This window comes from Desmodus rotundus, chromosome 7 (assembly GCF_022682495.2).
Source record: "Desmodus rotundus isolate HL8 chromosome 7, HLdesRot8A.1, whole genome shotgun sequence".
Taxonomy (NCBI): Eukaryota; Metazoa; Chordata; class Mammalia; order Chiroptera; family Phyllostomidae; genus Desmodus; species Desmodus rotundus.
The window spans coordinates 70,585,264-70,602,525 of record NC_071393.1 but is presented as its reverse complement, the minus strand read 5'-3'; the positions used below and the strand labels follow the sequence as shown (position 1 = coordinate 70,602,525).

The 17,262-nt window shown below is 36.5% G+C and overlaps 1 pseudogene; it reads right to left on the bottom strand.

Moving 5' to 3' along the window:
* Positions 1–15,378: 15,378 nt before the first annotated feature.
* On the bottom strand, positions 15,379–16,380 carry LOC112311081 (small ribosomal subunit protein uS2 pseudogene; annotated as a pseudogene).
* Between the last annotated feature and the right edge of the window lie 882 nt (positions 16,381–17,262).

Here is a 17,262-nt window from a genome sequence, read left to right as displayed (position 1 = left end):
GATTTCACTGGGGATAAACGACTTTCAAAGTTTAAAATTTTATTTGCAACAGGAACATTTAATAAGTCAATGAACATTGTGAATCTAGCTCTGGCTGATGTGGCTCAGTAAACTGAGTGCCATCCTGTGAACCAAAAGGTCTCTGGTTCAATTCCCAGCACATGCCTGGGTTGTGGGGTAGGTACCCAGTAGGGGGCATGCAAGGGGCAACCACACATTGATGTTTCTCTCCCTCTCTCCCTCCTTTCCCCTTCCTCTAAAAATAAATAATTTTTTTCTTAAAAAATTGTGAATCTCAATGAGGAAAATACAGATGCATTATTTTTCGAAAGTATTGAACGTAAGGACATACTTCTATTTTGGTAGAGTTATGTTGAGGGGATTCTTCTTTTGGAAATACTAATCATATGCGACTCTATTACTCCATAAGCACATCATGGGTTTGTTGATGCTTGACTGACAATGTAGGTCCATAATGATTCCGAAAGTTACCAGGATATTTTGACCAGCACTGGGAACAATAGAAATGTCACAATGCTTATTTAATATATAATCAATTTGTCTTACATGATAAAGGAAGATTCTCAATCTTCAGAACTTTTTTTTCATAATTACGTTGAAGAGGAATTTTTGTGGTCATGGGAGGAACATTTTCTACTTCTGACATAGATGTCTTAGCCATCCTATTATCAGGGTCTCTGATCACTATAATATCATTATATAAAATGTAAGACCATAAACATATACACATTTCTGATATATTTTTACACAAATATTTTTGAGTTTTATTTTCCTTGGGTTGTAGATTCAATCTTAACATGCATGCCTTTAAAGACAGAAAGAGGGTCTGAAAACCTGAGTCTCAGAAACTGAGTCTCCTCTTTCTGATACCATGGATAATTGCAGTGACTCTTATATACAGTCCCACATATCATTACTTTAATTTTTAAAAAATAGAATGACTATGCAGAAGCTTTTTATTTTGATGAGGTCCCATTTGTTTATTCTTTCCTTTATGTCCCTTGCTTTAGGGGACATGTCTATGAGGAGGTTGCTGCCTGGAATGTCTGAGATTTTACTGCCAATGTTTTCCTCTAGGACTTTTATGGTGTTATGACTTATATTTAAGTCTTTTATCCATCTTGAGTTTATTTTTGTGTATGGTGTAAGTTGGTGATCGAGTTTCATTTTTTGGCACATAGCTGCCCAGATCTCCCAACAGTATGGAATTTTCTCAGAAAACTAAAAATGGAACTGCCCTTTGACCCAGCAATTCCACTGCTGGGATTATACCCTAAGAACCCTGAAACACGAATTCAAAAGAACCTGTGCACCCCAATGTTCATAGCAGCACAATTTACAATAGCCAAGTACTGGAAGCAACCTAAGTGCCCATCAGCAAACGAGTGGATCCAAAAACTATGGTATATTTACACAATGGAATTCTACGCAGCAGAGAGAAAGAAGGAGCTTATACCCTTTGCAACGGCATGGATGGAACTGGAGAGCATTATGCTAAGTGAAATAAGCCAGACGGTGAGGGAAAAATACCATATGATCTCACCTTTAACTGGAACATAATAAATAGAAAAAAAAAAAAAAGGAAACAAAATATAACCAGAGACATTGAAGTTAAGAACAATCTAACAATGGACAGGGTGGAGTGGGGAGGGGACAGTGAGGAGACGGGATTACAGGAACTACTATAAAGGACACATGGACAAAATCAAGGGGGAGGGTGGAGGTGGGGGGAGGGAGGGGGGTTTGGATGGGGTGGGGTGGAGGGATGAGGAGAAAAGGCACACAACTGTAGTTGAATAACAATAAAAAATTTAAAAAAAAAACAAAAAAAATAGAATGACTAGTGCTTTAGATATTACATCTAATCCCTTGACAAACTGGAATGTTTCAATAAAGCATTCACACTATGTCATTATGGTGAATAGACTAAGCATGCTAGCCATTTAATTTCAGAACATAAATTCTATATGTGGATAGATCCCTAATTTTAGTCAGAGCAAGACTTTTGTTACTACAAGAACCATGATAGTAAAGTAAGAAATTTCAAATCCATAAAATATTACAGAGCCGAGGAAAAGCAGATATTTTCTTTAGAGTCTTCTCCTTCAGTGCACTTAACATTATGAAAATCATTCAGTTTATTCTGTTGCGTATACTGTTTCCTGGAAAACAACCAACTCACAAAGTAGTTCAAAGTTTAGTTATGAGATAAACTAATAGCTATGCTAAGCTATTACTTTGTAGAGCCAATAAAAAAGAAAAGAAGGAAACTATATTATTTCTACAATCTACACGGTAAGTCCCAGCAACAAACAAATCAATAATAAAACATTTTTATTTAAACCCTCTCCTGCTTTTCAAACTCTCTGCTTCTGAAATTTTATCCCAACAGAGAAATGTCCTTGGAATAATATTCCATAAATATAAAAAAGCGAGAGTGAAAAATGTAATAAATGTTTTATTTTCATTTGTTAATAGATGGTGAAGTTTAGCTCACTTGCGGTTTGACCTTTCTCTAGTACATGGACAATTAATTTTTCTTTCTTTTTCTTTTTTTTTTTAACTATGTTTTATTGATTATGCTATTAGAGTTGTCCCATTTTTTTCTCCTCTTTATTCCCCTCCACCCTGCACTACCCCTCCCACCAGCATCCCCCTCACCTTAGTTCATGTCCATGGGTCATACATATAAATTCTTTGGCTTCTACATTTCCTATACCATTCTTAACCTCACTCTGTCTATTTTTTACCTACCATTTATGCTTCTTATTCCCTACCCCTTATTCTCCCCCCTATACCTCCCCACTGATAACCATCCATGTGATCTCCATTTCTGTGATTCTGTTCCTGTTCTAGTTGTTTGCTTAGTTTGCTTTAGTTTTTGATTTTTAGGTTCAGTTGTTGATAGTTGTGAGTTTGTTGTCATTTTACTGTTTGTATTTTTGATCTTCTTCTTTTTCTTAGATAAGTCCCTTTAACATTTCATAGAATAAGAGCTTGGTGATGATGAACTTCTTTAACTTAACCTTATCTGAGAAACACTTTATCTGCCCTTCCATTGTAAATGATAGCTTTGCTGGACAGAGTAATCTTGGATGTAGGTCCTTGAGTTTTATGACTCTGAATACTTCTTTTCATTCCCTTCTTGCCTGTAAGGTTTCTTTTGAGAATTCAGCTGATATTCTTATGGGAACCCCTTTGTAGGTAACTGTCTTTTTTTCTCTTGCTGCTTTTAGGATTATCTCCTTATTTTTAATCTCAGGTAATGTAATTGTGATGTGCCTTGGTGTGTACTTCCTTGGGTCCAACTTCTTTGGGACTCCCTGGGCTTCCTGGACTTTCTGGAAGTCTATTTCCTTCACCAGATTGGGGAAGTTCTCCTTCATTGTGTTTTCAAATAAGTTTTCCATTTCTTGTTCTTCTTCTTCTCCTTCTGGAACCCCTATGATCAGATGTCGTAACATTTAAAGTTGTCTTGAAGGTTCCTAAGCTTCTCCTCATTTTTTTTGAATTCTTGTTTCTTCATTGTGTTCTGGTTGAATGTTTATTTCTTCCTCTGGTCCAAACCATTGATTTGAGTCCCAGTTTCCTTTCCTTCACTCTTGGTTCCCTGTATATTTTGCTTTATTTCACTTTGCATAACCTTCACTTTTTCCTCTATTTGCAACCATACTCAACCATTTCTGTGAACATTGTGATTATCAGTGTTTTGAATTCTGCATCTGCTGGGTTGGCTATCTCTTGGTCGCTTAGCTGTTTTTCTGGAGTTTTGATCTGTTCTTTCATTTGGGGCATATTTCTTTGTCTTGGTGTACGTATTACATTGTAAGGGGCGGAGGTTTAGGTATTCACCAGGGTGGGGTAAACCACGTTGCTACATCGTGGTGCTATATGTGGGGGAGGGGTCAGAGAGGGAACAATGCCGCTTACTCAACTCTTGTCCTGCTTTCAGTCACTTCTCCCCCCTACCCACAAGTAAATTGAGCCCTTTGAAGTGCTACCCTGGTGCTGATTTCTGGGTGGGTGGGCTTGTGTACATTCTAGGACCCTGTGGGGTCTCTATCTCTCTGAGTCTCTCTCTCTATATATTATTTATAATTACATACAACGTCTGTCTTGTAAAAGTCCAGCCATCATTAATGTAACATGAATGGTTTGCACGATATCAGTACAACCTGGCAGCCAAAGAGAATGGACTGGAATCAGCATATGTGAACAATGATGACTTCACTGTACTAGTCAGTGGGGGTGGTAGATGTCATTTGAGTGAGCATGTGTACTATGTGGCTGTCACATTCAAACTGATTGAGCTAGTAGAGCAATGGGTTGGCATCAAATTTTGTGGTAAGCTTGAACATTTTTCCACACATATTATTCAAATGATTCAGAAGGCTGCAGCTCTGGGGAACTGGTGATTGGCAGCTTCGTCATGATGATGTGCTCACTCATGCATCATGTCTCACGCAGTTTTTTGGTGAAACATCAAATCACCCAGGTGACTCAGCCCCCCTACAGCCCAGATTTGGCACCCTATGACTTCTGGCTTTTCCCAAAACTAAAATCACCTTTGAAAGGGAAGAGATTTCAGACTGTTGATGAGATTCAGGAAAGTATGACAGGGCACCTGATGGAGATTGCGAGAACTGTGTGAGGTCCCAAGGTGCCTATTTTGAAGGGAACTGAGGTGTCATTGTCCTATGTACAATGTTTCTTGTATCTTCTTCAATAAATGTCTCTATTTTTCATATTACATGGCTAGGTACCTTCTGGAAAGACCTCAGTATAATCTAATAATATCTGATTTTCATTTTATTTTACTGGGTCAAAAGAAAATATAAATCCAATCTATATTTTAAAATAATGTTTTATCTAAATTTGGATATTTAGATAATACATATTTATTATGGCCTCTTCTTTTACATGTCAGTTGAGAAACATTATCTTGAAAAATCCTTCAATTAAGTCCCAGTGAGAAAAAGAGGTAAATATAGAAAAATACAATTGTTTACTAGGATATAAGTGACTTTGTAGTAACATGGTCCATATCTGAGAATCAGTCATTTCAGTCTCCATCACCACCAAACAATTAAATATACTTTGAAAATTACTTTTATTAATGAAAATTACATAGGTAGCCAATCTCATGTAAGTAGGGTAAAGTGTTATATAAGTGGTGTGCTTTGAAGAAAAGTTTTTCTGATGAGAAATATCTTCTTTTATGGCATGCCACAGAGTTCCAAATTACAGATATTCAGGTAACCTTAAAGGTGGTCTTTCAAGAAACAATACATTTTAACTAAGTTAACCTATTACTCTAAGAGGAGTTAACCAGTAGGTAGCTTGTTAGCAGGGATTAATTAGTCTATATGAATAATTGCTACTTCTTGTTATACAGCAGAAGAAGGGCCTTGGGCAATTTGACACAGATTAAGTCAAGTTTGATGGCAGTGGTTTCAATCAACAACCTGTATTTAGGGTTACTGAAAGTAGTGATTATTCTACTCCTGCTCTCCATAGATGAGGGCCATGAAAATGTAGGAATAGGGTAATGAAGGAGAGCAAGGTGGTACTAAATAGGTGGTGTGGCAAGGTCTTGAAGACATATCTTAATTTTATCAATCTTGCCTAAACTTGGAATTTGTTACCTTTTTCCTTTTTAGTTAAATACAGACAACTCACAGGTAAAGATTGTATAATACTGAAAAGTTCTTTGTAAGGAAAGGTCCAATTTTATTAATAACCTAATTATAATGAAGAACTCTTATTATTTCAAAGATTCTGATAATAGTTTTTAAGTGAATGACTTCACTACGACAATCTTTGTAAAATTTTCATGGACATTGGCAGCATAAAACTGGATTATCCATATCTTGGTCATCATTAGTCCACTCATGACCCTTTCATTCATTCATTGATTCACTGATTCATTCACTCATTCATTCACTCAGTCACTCCCTCACTCACTCATTTATACAATGAGTTAGACAGTCAATTATAAATCCACTACTTAACACACAAGTTGAAACCTTGACAATAACTCTGTGGTCCTTCTCATTCCCCTCACCCTGTCTTTTCCTAAATTATTTTTACCTAATATAATTTATGTCAAGTCTTGTAACTACTGTTTTCTTGTTATTTATATCATTTTATCCTATTTAATTGTGTTTTTAAAAAGTATCTACCATCTATATTTGATTTATTTTTAACTTTTAAAAAGGATCATGCTTTATGATCATCTGTGACATTTTTCATTTAACATAAAATTAAGATTATATTGTCTCATTGTGAATATTAGACATTAATTCATTTTGATTGCTGTATAATATTTTGCAGATTTTTTAAATGTCCAACTGAATAATTCCTTTTCTCCCTACCTCTTTTCCTTATCTCTTCTCTACTTTTTCTTCTCTCCCTTGTCCCTCAAGCTACTCTTGCTCTCTCTGTCTTGTATTCAGGATGTTTTAATGACAGCCACTTACTATACATTTTCAACAGCAAATACTGTACTAGCTTCAACTAAAAGTCCAAAACATATTTTTTCCCTCCTATTTTCCTTCTCTCTTCATAACTCCCCATCAGAGGATCCTGGGACAGAGGCCTAGCATTCCAAGAAATAGAAGTTGAAAATAATTGTATAAAGTAGTAACTAGATATATGTATATATCAGAACTCTCTTTATTAGTTCACTTCAGTGATGCCTAAACTTGAGTGTGCATCAGAATTACCTGGAAGGCTTTTAAAATTACAGTTTGCTAGACCCTACCCCAGGATTTCTGATTCATTAAGTCTGGAGTAGAGCCAGGTAATTTGTATTTCTAACAGTTCCCAGCTGCTACTGATGCTACTGGTCTGGAAACCGCACTTTGAGAACTACTGGTGTATTTAAAAATATTTTTGAAGTGCTTCACACTCTGAACCTTATTTTAATCTCACAGGGTCAAGCACTTTTGGAATGGATTTGGAAGCCAATGGTCAGTATGCCCACGAGCAGTAATCTGATCAATAATCCAATATTATTTCAAATATGCAGGAAAAAATATTGGTCCTTGCATTGAATCTTATGTGTAAATTTAAATTAACACATCTTTCTTGTACACTAGCCAAAGGTATTTCCTGAAATTCAAAAATGAACATTTTTTAAGATAGCTTTATTTGTTTTCATGCTTTTGTGAAACACATTCTGATTATATGCTTTAAATTCTACTTTAAATTCTTTAAATTATATTCTTTAAATTCTACTATATTCTTTAAATACTCCACTGCCTAAATGATGTGGTTTTGATAGATTGCATGTAGGCCATAGTTCTGTGTACCAAATAATATTTTAAATGCACTAAAACTATTAAAACTTTTATGTTAAAAAATCCTTCTGGATTATGCATACTTACCCTTCAATTTATATCTTCTGTGGATTTAGGGTTCTGTGTAGAACATCTTCTTGGATGAGAGTGCACATGCGCTGGTGACACGGCTCCGGGAGAGCAGGCAGTGAGGGGACTACTGAGCTCCTCAGGTACCTAAGTGCAATTTCAGTGGCAAAAGTTGTAATTTTCATTGTATGTCATGTACAACTTCATGACTATCTTTTTCCAGCTCATAAATGCTGCTGATTTGCAACTTCTAGAATGCTACAATATCCCCATAAACCTCTCTTCTTAGAAGAAACACAGTTCTATCAAAACAAGTCTTTGAAAATATTGACCAAGCAGCAGTAAACAACACTCCTTAAATGTGCTGTATATAAAAAAAGGTAACCTCTTGAGGGGCAACACCACTTTTATTTTCACTCATTAGGCTTTGCACTTTTTCCAACACTAGTAAATGATGTGGTCAACCTAGCTCACAGGAGTAAAGCTTTCTTTCTTTCTTTTTTTTTAATCTGAGGAAATGATCTATTTTCCCTTCCCTGGTTATTCAGATAGATAAAAATATCACCTTTTAAAAGTTGTTCCCAGCAGACAGGAGATATTTATATCTGGCACTGTGCATGTGGATATATAGTTAAGTAAATGGGAATATACCAGATCAAATTATATTGCCTTTAGCAAGTAATAGCAATGTTAGCCTCTTGGTACTGACCAGGTTGTTCAATACATTTATTAATTTGTGTTATTTAAAGTAAAAATTCAAAAAGCCTCATAAACATTTTGGCTGCAGTGGGAAATGGATTGCTGCTGCACCAGGACTGGTGACCACGGGAAGGCCTGAGCAATGAATGGAGCTAGGAGCTGGAGACAGCCAGGAACCTAAATAAGTCTAATAGCAAAGGTACATGGCTGACTTTGCAAATCAGTTTGCCAACTGATCCACACCATAAAAGCCAAAAAAAAAAAAAAAAAAACCAAACCCTAATAAAAGGACAAATAGAAGGAGTAATCTTAATAAAAATTAAGCCAAAATAATGGAAATAACCATAAACAATGTCTGATGATTTGCTTTATATGAATAGGTGCTATATATTAGTTATGAATATCTGAAAAATTCTTTACCTTTTCCCATTACCCATAAAAATCTTTCAGTTGTCCTGTGTATTTTTTTTCCATCCATTTCTTTCTTGCCCATTTTTTCTTCTTTCATTTTTTTCCCATTTCTCTTTCTCTACCAATTTCCTCTTTCCTGCCTTGTCTTTCTTCTTTCCTTTCCTTTTTGGTTCTCTCTTTGGACATCCTTCTTTTCATTCTTCTTCCCTGTAAGCCAAGCAGTACATAAGTACTAAACCAACCAACCAACCAACAAACAAACAAAACCAAATGATATGCTGGTTTCAGTACTAGAATTCCTCAGGGAAGAAGAACAAGAGAAGACACAATAATATGAAGGAAAAGGCACTAGAAAAGACTTAGGGGACTGATGTTATAATTTGGCTTCAAGTACATGGCAGATTAGCTGACTTTCCTGGTTGAATTCATTTTTTCACAAAACAGGATTCACCTTTTATTACCTGTATATGTGTCCTAATGTCTCTTCATCTTTCCTTATCAGTCTATACTTCCCACAGCTGTGTGCATTCTCATCATCTTTCTTACCAGCTTAAAATCTTTAATTTCAATCAGATCACTTATTCGTTGGTTTATTGATTGATTCATTCATTCACATACCCAGTGATGAATATATTGTTTCTTTCTGCCTGAACAGGGAATTCAGACCTTTACTGTAGTAAATATTATTTATCACCGTCTAGTCCATCCTAGCTTTCCTGCTTATCCTTTCCATGTCGTGTGGTGGCCCTCTGCCTTCCATCTGTCCATTTCGTACTCATTCTTTGAGCTAACTCTGATGTACTTTCCTCTATGAAGTCTTTTCTGACTCCCTGCTCACCTTGGATCTTGGGTGTTTCTTGATTTTGAAACTTTCTTAATGCTTCTTTTAAATCCCTCCCTTACTCTGAGTGTAATATAGTTATTTCATTTTGATTGATTTTTCAAAAATTACTTTTTATCATAAAGTTAATATAGGCTTCTTATAGCATTTTTAGGGAATGCAGGAAAGCTGAATAAAGGAAAATATTATTCATAGTTTTACTACCCAAAGACAACCATTGCTAATATTTAGATATGTTTTCATCTAGAATTTTTTCTATGCATAAATTTTATAATTTACTCTATCATTTTAAGGTTAAAAATAATTTAATAAATTTTACTTTATATTTCCTTTTTTACGGCTTCTTTATCTTTCCTTTTTTAATTTAATAATTTTGTAATTCTTATATTTGTAATATCTAGTCTTTACTGGGAGTTGAAATTTATTTTGAATCCAAATTAATTACAGGTTATAATCTCCAAAGACTGAAATAATAAGTTTAAAACATATATTTAATTTTTTATTGCCTGGATTATATTACATTTTTTCAATCTTCCTTGGAATCCTCACATAAAATGCTGTTAGACATATGTTTTCATGCTTATTTTATAGATGACAACCCTAAAACTCTGAGAAATTAATCCCTTGTTCAAAGCCAAACAAGTTGTGGTGATAAAATGAAACTTGAATTTTATTCTAAAGTCAATAGTTATGATCTGTGGTTCACTAGGAAGCGTAAGTGTAGGATTAGTCTTCTTTTCTTTTTTTTTAAATTTAATTTTTATTGTTATTCAATTACAGTTACCTGCATTTTCTCCCCACCCCTCCACCCCACCCCAGCCAAACCCATCTTCCTCCCTGGCCTCCACCCTCCACCTTGATTTTGTCCATGTGTCCTTTATAGAGCTCCTATAAACCCCTCTCCCCACTATCCCCTCCCCACTCTCCTCTGGCTATTGTTAGATTGTTCTTAACTTCAATGTCTCTGGTTATATTTTGTGTGTTTTTTTCTTCTGTTGATTATGTTCCATTTAAAGGTGAGATCATATGGTATTTATCCCTTGCCTCCTGGCTTATTTCACTTAACATAATGCTCTCCAGTTCCATCCATGCTGTTGCAAAGGGTATAAGCTCCTTCTTTCTCTCTGCTGTGTAGAATTCCATTGTGTAAATGTACCATAGTTTTTGGATCCACTCGTTTGCTGATGGGCACTTAGGTTGCTTCCAGTACTTAGCTGTTGTAAATAGTGCTGCTATGAACATTGGAGTGCATAGGTTCTTTTGGATTGGTGTTTCAGGGTACTTAATGTATAACCCCAGCAGCAGAATTGCTGGGTCAAAGGGCAGTTCCATTTTTAGTTTTCTGAGGAAATTCCATACTGTTTTCCACAGTGGCCACACCAGGCTGCATTCCCACCAACAATGTACTAGGGTTCCTTTTTCTCCTCATCCACCCCAATATTTGTTTGTTGATTTGTTTATGTTGGCCACTCTGACTGGTGTGAGATGTTACCTCATTGTGGTTTTAATTTGCATCTCTCTGATGGCTAGTGATACTGAGCATCTTTTCATTTGTCTCTGGGCCCTATGTATGTCTTCCTTGGAGAAGTGTCTGTTCAAGTCCTTTGCCCATTTTTTAATTGGGTTGTTTGTCTTCCTGGAGTGGAGTCCTGTGAGTTCTTTATATATTTTGGAGATCAGGCCCTTGTCTGAGGCATTATTGGCAAATATGTTTTCCCATGCTGTTGGTTCTCTTTGTAATTTGGTGCTGTTTTCTTTAGCCATGCAGAAGCTTTTTATTTTGATGAGGTCCCATTTGTTTATTCTTTCCTTTATGTCCCTTGCTTTAGGGGACATGTCTGTGAGGATGTTGCTGCTTGGAATGTCTGAGATTTTACTGCCAATGTTTTCCTCTAGCACTTCTATGGTGTTATGACTTATACTTAAGTCTTTTATCCATCTTGAATTTATTTTTGTGTATGGTGTAAGTTGGTGATCGAATTTCATTTTTTGGCACATAGCTGTCCAGATCTCCCAACACCATTTGTTAAAGAGGCTATTTTTGCTCCATTTTATGCTCCTGCCTCCTTTGTCAACTATTAATTGACCATAAAGACTTGGGTTTATTTCTGGGCTCTCTGTTCTGTTCCATTGGTCTATGTGCCTGTTTTGATGCCAGTACCAGGCTGTTTTGACTACAGTGGCCTTGTAATACAGTTTGATATCAGGTATTGTGATCCCTCCTGCTTTGTTCTTCTTTCTCAAAATTGCTGCAGCTATTCAGGGTCATTTGTGGTTCCATATAAATTTCTGAAATGTTTGTTCTATATCTGTGAAATATGTCACAGGTACTTTAATAGGGATTGCATTGAATCGATAAATTGCTTTGGGTAGTATGGCCATTTTGATGATGTTAATTTTTCCAATCCATGAGCACGGTACATGCTTCCATTTGTTTGTGTCTTCCTTAATTTCTTTCTTCACTGTTGTGTAGTTTTCTGAGTACAACAGGTGTCTTACTTCCTTGGTTAGGTTTCTTTCTAGGTACTTGATTTTTCTTGTTGTTATATCAAATGGGATTTTTTTCCTGATTTCTATTTCTGATGTTTCATTGTAGGTATACAGTAATGCCTTTGATTTCTGAGTATTGACTTTGTATCCAGCTGTTTTGCCAAATTCATTTATTGGGTCTAGTTTTTTGGTGGAGTTTATAGGATTTTCTATGTACACTATCATGTCATCTGCAAACAATGACAGTTTCATTTCCTCTTTTCCAATTTGGATGCTTTTTATTTCTTTTTCTTGTCTGATTGCTGTGGCTAGGACTTCCAATACTATGTTGAATAGGAGTGGTGAGAGAGGGCATCCTTGTCTTGTTCCTGATCTTAGTAGGAAAGCTCTAAGGTTTGTCCATTGAGTGTGATGTTGGCTGTAGGTCTCTCATATATGGCCTTTATTATGTTGAGGAATGCTCCCTGTATTCTCACTTTGCTGAGTGTTTTTGTCATAAATGGGTGCTGTACCTTATCATATGCTTTTTCTGCATCTATTGATATGATCAAGTACTTTTTGTCTTTGCTTTTGTTTATGTGGTGTATTATGTTTATTGATTTGTGAATATTGTACCATCCTTGCATCCATGGGATGAATCCCACTTGATCATGGTGTATGATCTTTTTAATGTATTGCTGGATGCAGTTTGTCAATATTTTGTTGAGGATTTTAGCATCTATGTTCATCAGAGATATTGGCCTGAAGTTTTCTTTCTTTGTGATGTCTTTATCTGGTTTTGGGATTAGGATTATGCTGGCTTCATAAAAAGAGTTTGGGAGTCTTCCATCTTCGTGAATATTTTGAAATAATCTGTGGAGGATGGGGGTTAGCTCTCCCTTAAATGCTCTGTAGAATTCTCCTGTGAAACCATCTGGTCCAGGGCTTTTGTGTGTTGGAAGCTTTTTGATGACTGTTTCAACTTCATCAGGTGTTATTGGTCTGTTCAGGCTTTCTGCTTCTTCACTGAGATTTGGAAGGTTATATTTTTCTAGAAATTTGTCTATTTCATCTAGGTTTTTAAATTTCTTGGCATATAGTTCTTCGTAGTAATTTCTTAGAATCCTTTGTATTTGGGTGGTATCAGTTGTAGTCTCTCCTCTTTCATTTCTGATTGTGTTTATTTGGATCCTCTCTCTTTTTTTCTTGATGAGCCAGCTTAAGGGCTTTTTGATTTTGTTTATTTTTTCAAAGATCCAGCTACTGGATTTGTTGATACTTACAATTGTGCTTTTAGTATCTATGTCATTTAATTTTGCTCTGATCTTGGTCATTTCCTTCCTTGTACTTGCTCTGGGTTTTCTTTGTTGTTGTTCCTCAAGTTCTTGTAGGTGCAAGGTTAGGTTGTTTATTTGAAATGTTTCTATTCTTTTTAGGTAGGCCTGTACTGCTATGAATTTCCCTCTCAGGACTGCCTTTGCTGTGTCCCATAGGTTTTGGATTGTTGTGAGTTCATTTTCATTTGTTCCAGAAACTTTTTGATTTCTTCCCTAATGTCATTCTTCACCCATTCATTGTTTAATAGCATGCTCTTCAATCTCCATGTTTTTGAGTGTTTGGGGTTTTTTTCCTTGAGATTTGTTTCTAGTTTCAGTCCCTTATGGTCAGAGAAAATGCTTGATATTATTTCAATTTTCTTGAACTTTTTGAGGCTTGTTTTGTGTCCTATCATGTGGTCTGTCATTTAAAATGGTCCATGTGCATTTGAAAAGAATGTGTATTTTGCTTCTTTGGGATGAAAGGTTCTATATATATCAGTTAAGTCCATTTCATCTAGGGCATTGTTCAATGCCACAGTATCTTTGTTGATATTTTGTTTGGAAGATCTGTCCATCTTTGACAGTGGCGTATTAAAATCCCCTACTATAATTGTGTTGCTCTCAATATCTTTCTTGAATTCCTCCAAGGTGTTTCTGGCTTCTACCCACTCTTTTTTATGGTAGGCCTCCTCCGGGCTATGGGTGAAGTCTCCTATCTTCATAAACGCTGGGGTGCTTTGGGTTGGTTGCTTTGTTCCTTAGTAGAGTGGGTAGGTGTTTCACCCAGGTGCAGAGGGAAGTTGACTCGGCTCCCACCTATCTTGCAGCCATCTTCCTAAATCCCTTTTCTTATTTTTTACAACTATATTTTGATTCTTGTCTGATCTTTCTTTCTGATCAATGTTAGAGAGATTTTGTTAAGTTTTCACTAATCTTACTTACCAGAGATTAGCAGATGGTTCCAGAAAAACTCCAGTGACATAATAAATGTGAAATAAACATTTGTTAAACAAATAAGATAAAGCAAAGCAAATCAAGGAGTGGAGTAAGACTCTAATGAAAGGTCAAAAATAATCTGCATTTTTCACTTTGGATGTTGTCATAGTTTTGAATTAAGAGGGATTTGTTTGATTAGAATTCTGAATATTGTTTTTATTGAATTACATTGAAGTTTGGCTTAATATTTTCCTCCAAATACTGTGCTACAAAAATAAAGATCTAGAGTTTCTCAGTCCATAGACAAGGGCTGCAGAGAAATCCTTATGCCCCTGTGACCCTGTGCTAACGTGTAGAATATCATGAGTCTAAAAGTAAACTGCTTGGTTATGAAAAGAAACTCAGGGCCATGCGTCCGGTTTACCATGAGGGGTTCTGAGAGCGGCAAGTTAAGACTCAAAAGCGTCGCCATTGCTGAAGTTAATATTGTTTATTTTAATCACAGTGATAATGGGAATAATTATATCTGCTATAAACATATTTTTAAAGATCTTAAGATGTTCCATAATTTCTTCTCTCCGGTTTTTCATTTTAGGCATGCTGAGAGGCAGCATGCTAAATGAGAAAGCTTAAAGTTTGAAGTTGGAACCAGGCTGTGCTACTTACTACCTATGAGGCTTTGGGAAAGAAGTCCCACTTCTCTGAGCTTCCTGTTCTATCCACTCTGTACTTTGGGTGAGAATTAAAGGTAATGACAACTATGTAAATGCTGGCACATAAGTGGTGTTCAATACATGTTAGTTTCTTACCTTTACTTTTCTTCTTTTCTTCATATAGAGTGAGTGCTCGTTTACTCTGTTAATGGATGACAAGAGTATCATCACAGGTGAAGAAAATGACAGCTAAAGAATCTGTCTTTGTCTGGGATAACTTTAAAGTCCCCAACTGGTCCAGGTAGAGACTATAAGTAATAATGGTTGTCCTGTGGTTTTCAACTACTTTTTCATTGTAATGCGCTTTCTAAAAAAAAGTGTGATAGTACCTTTAACAATGATTATCCAAGCCAAATTGCTTTTGTCTTTTCATATACTTTTCATGATATGCTGTGTTGGAGACACTTTACAAAAAACCTTAACTTTTAGAGAACAAACAGAAGGAAAATTAAAATGTAGACAAATATAAGTTAGACATAGGAATCAGAAAATTGCATAGCTCCGGTAACATAGACCTTTAATTTGGTTCATTATTAAAACTGTTTATTTTCTGTTAACCTTATTTTTATTTTCTCTTTTAAGCATCAATGAAAAACAACTTAAGACCACTGAGTGGTTGTTCCTACCGATTCAGTGGCCAGAGCCTTGAGGGCTGCACACCAGTCTTTGGTGGTGGGCTGGGCGTCCCAGACTTCAGGAGAAAACTGCCTAACAGGCACAGAGGGCACCTGCGCCTTCAGACCAGTCAGCGACCTCAGGCTGAGCAGCACTGAACTTGGGAGCTGGAGCAGTCTGCTCACCTTGAAATTCCTCCTTGGTCACAGCCATTTCAGCAGAAGACTGTACTTCCTTTTCCGTCTCCTCAGGATCTCCGTAGAAGTTTAGAGCAGGCTGGACCTCCGCGTGGGTGCCCAAGGGAGATAGTGCCGCGCCTGCACAGAACCTCCTGGGCCCGTGTCCCCCGCTCAGACTCTTTTCGTAGCCAGGGTTGGCGATGTCCACAGAGCACAGACTAGAGTCTGTGCTACAAGGAGAAGGGTAAGCAGTTTACACTTAACTCCCTCTATGAGAGGCTGATGCTCAGCCCTGGGATCAGTAACCACCAGAAGACACGACTCTCAGAAGGCTGTCTGGATCCAGTGAGGGAAAGTCCCAGGGGTGAAGCTGCCATTTGCAGAAGTGGCTTCAGTGGTGGCTGCGGCAGACTTTAGCACAGCTCACAGGCCGGTATTCCTGAAGGATGTGACAGTGACAGCAACCGAGTGTTCAATGGCAACAATGATTCGAGCTGCTAGCAGAAAGATTCTTCCAGGTTCTCTTCAGATTTATGAGGTAATGCCATCACTTTTCCTTTTGTAGATGTACTGTGCCATTTGGTAGTCAAGGTTGGTGCCACCTGAGTGAGATCTTGCTGCAAGGCATTTCAGGACATCAAGGGATCTGGACACTGTGACAATTTCCCTTAAGTTACAACGGGAACCACGAGAGAGTTGTGAGAATCCTTCTCTTGAGAGCATGGAAAGGCTCTTTTAATTTTGTCAGTCTTGTTTTATTCTTCATGAAAAAAAAATGAGTAATTCTTTTAAAATTCTTTTTTTGGGGTAGTGCTTTGAAAGGGAATAAACAACATTTTACTGACAAGTAATATCTGAAATCTAATTTCACTTGAAATTGTGTTTATTATGTGAAGAATTATATTTGCAGAGAATACAATCTATCCACTGACACATTTAAGTTATTAAAGCATGGAATAAAACAATGCTGCCATTATTTAGTATTCAGAACTAATAGGTGATTGCCGATTCTTTTAGCAGACATGTACTTTGATAAGACTTGCCCACAAGTCAACCCGCAAGTAAAGCTCAAGGGACACAAGACAATATACTACTGACCATAAGAGCTGTAGGATGTGGTAAACATTTTAGACAGTATATTTCATCCACCCAGCCATCCGTTTATCCACCTGGGTAATAACCCATGCTTTTATATTTAAAAACAAATTGTCTAATAATAATTTTCTATGCTTTTATTTTTACAACAATAAACCTAATTTCTCAGGCAGTGTTGTTATTTTTCTATGGAGAAACATACATGGGGCAGACGGCGAGGTCCCTAACAGATGCTTGCTACATATTGTAAGGATAAGGGTCTACGCAGTACAATGCGACAGACCACTGTTAATTCGTAATACTTACTAATAGCCTTTTTAAAATGGTTTGCTTCAAAAATGTCCCTATGTAGTTTCAAATTCCACATAATTAATTGAACCCAAAGTAACTGAAGATACCTTGGTATGGCATCCTTCAGAAGGGGTTTTACCATCTTGTTGATGATATGGAAACACAGGGATTGATGATAGTATAGTTAGTAAATTTTTAGCTACTTGAACAATGTTCCAAGAGTTTTGATTAATAGACCAGTTTCAAGCTTGAGTGGTGTCTCCAGTGACATGTCAAAAGTGTCTGCCATAGATACTTTTTCCT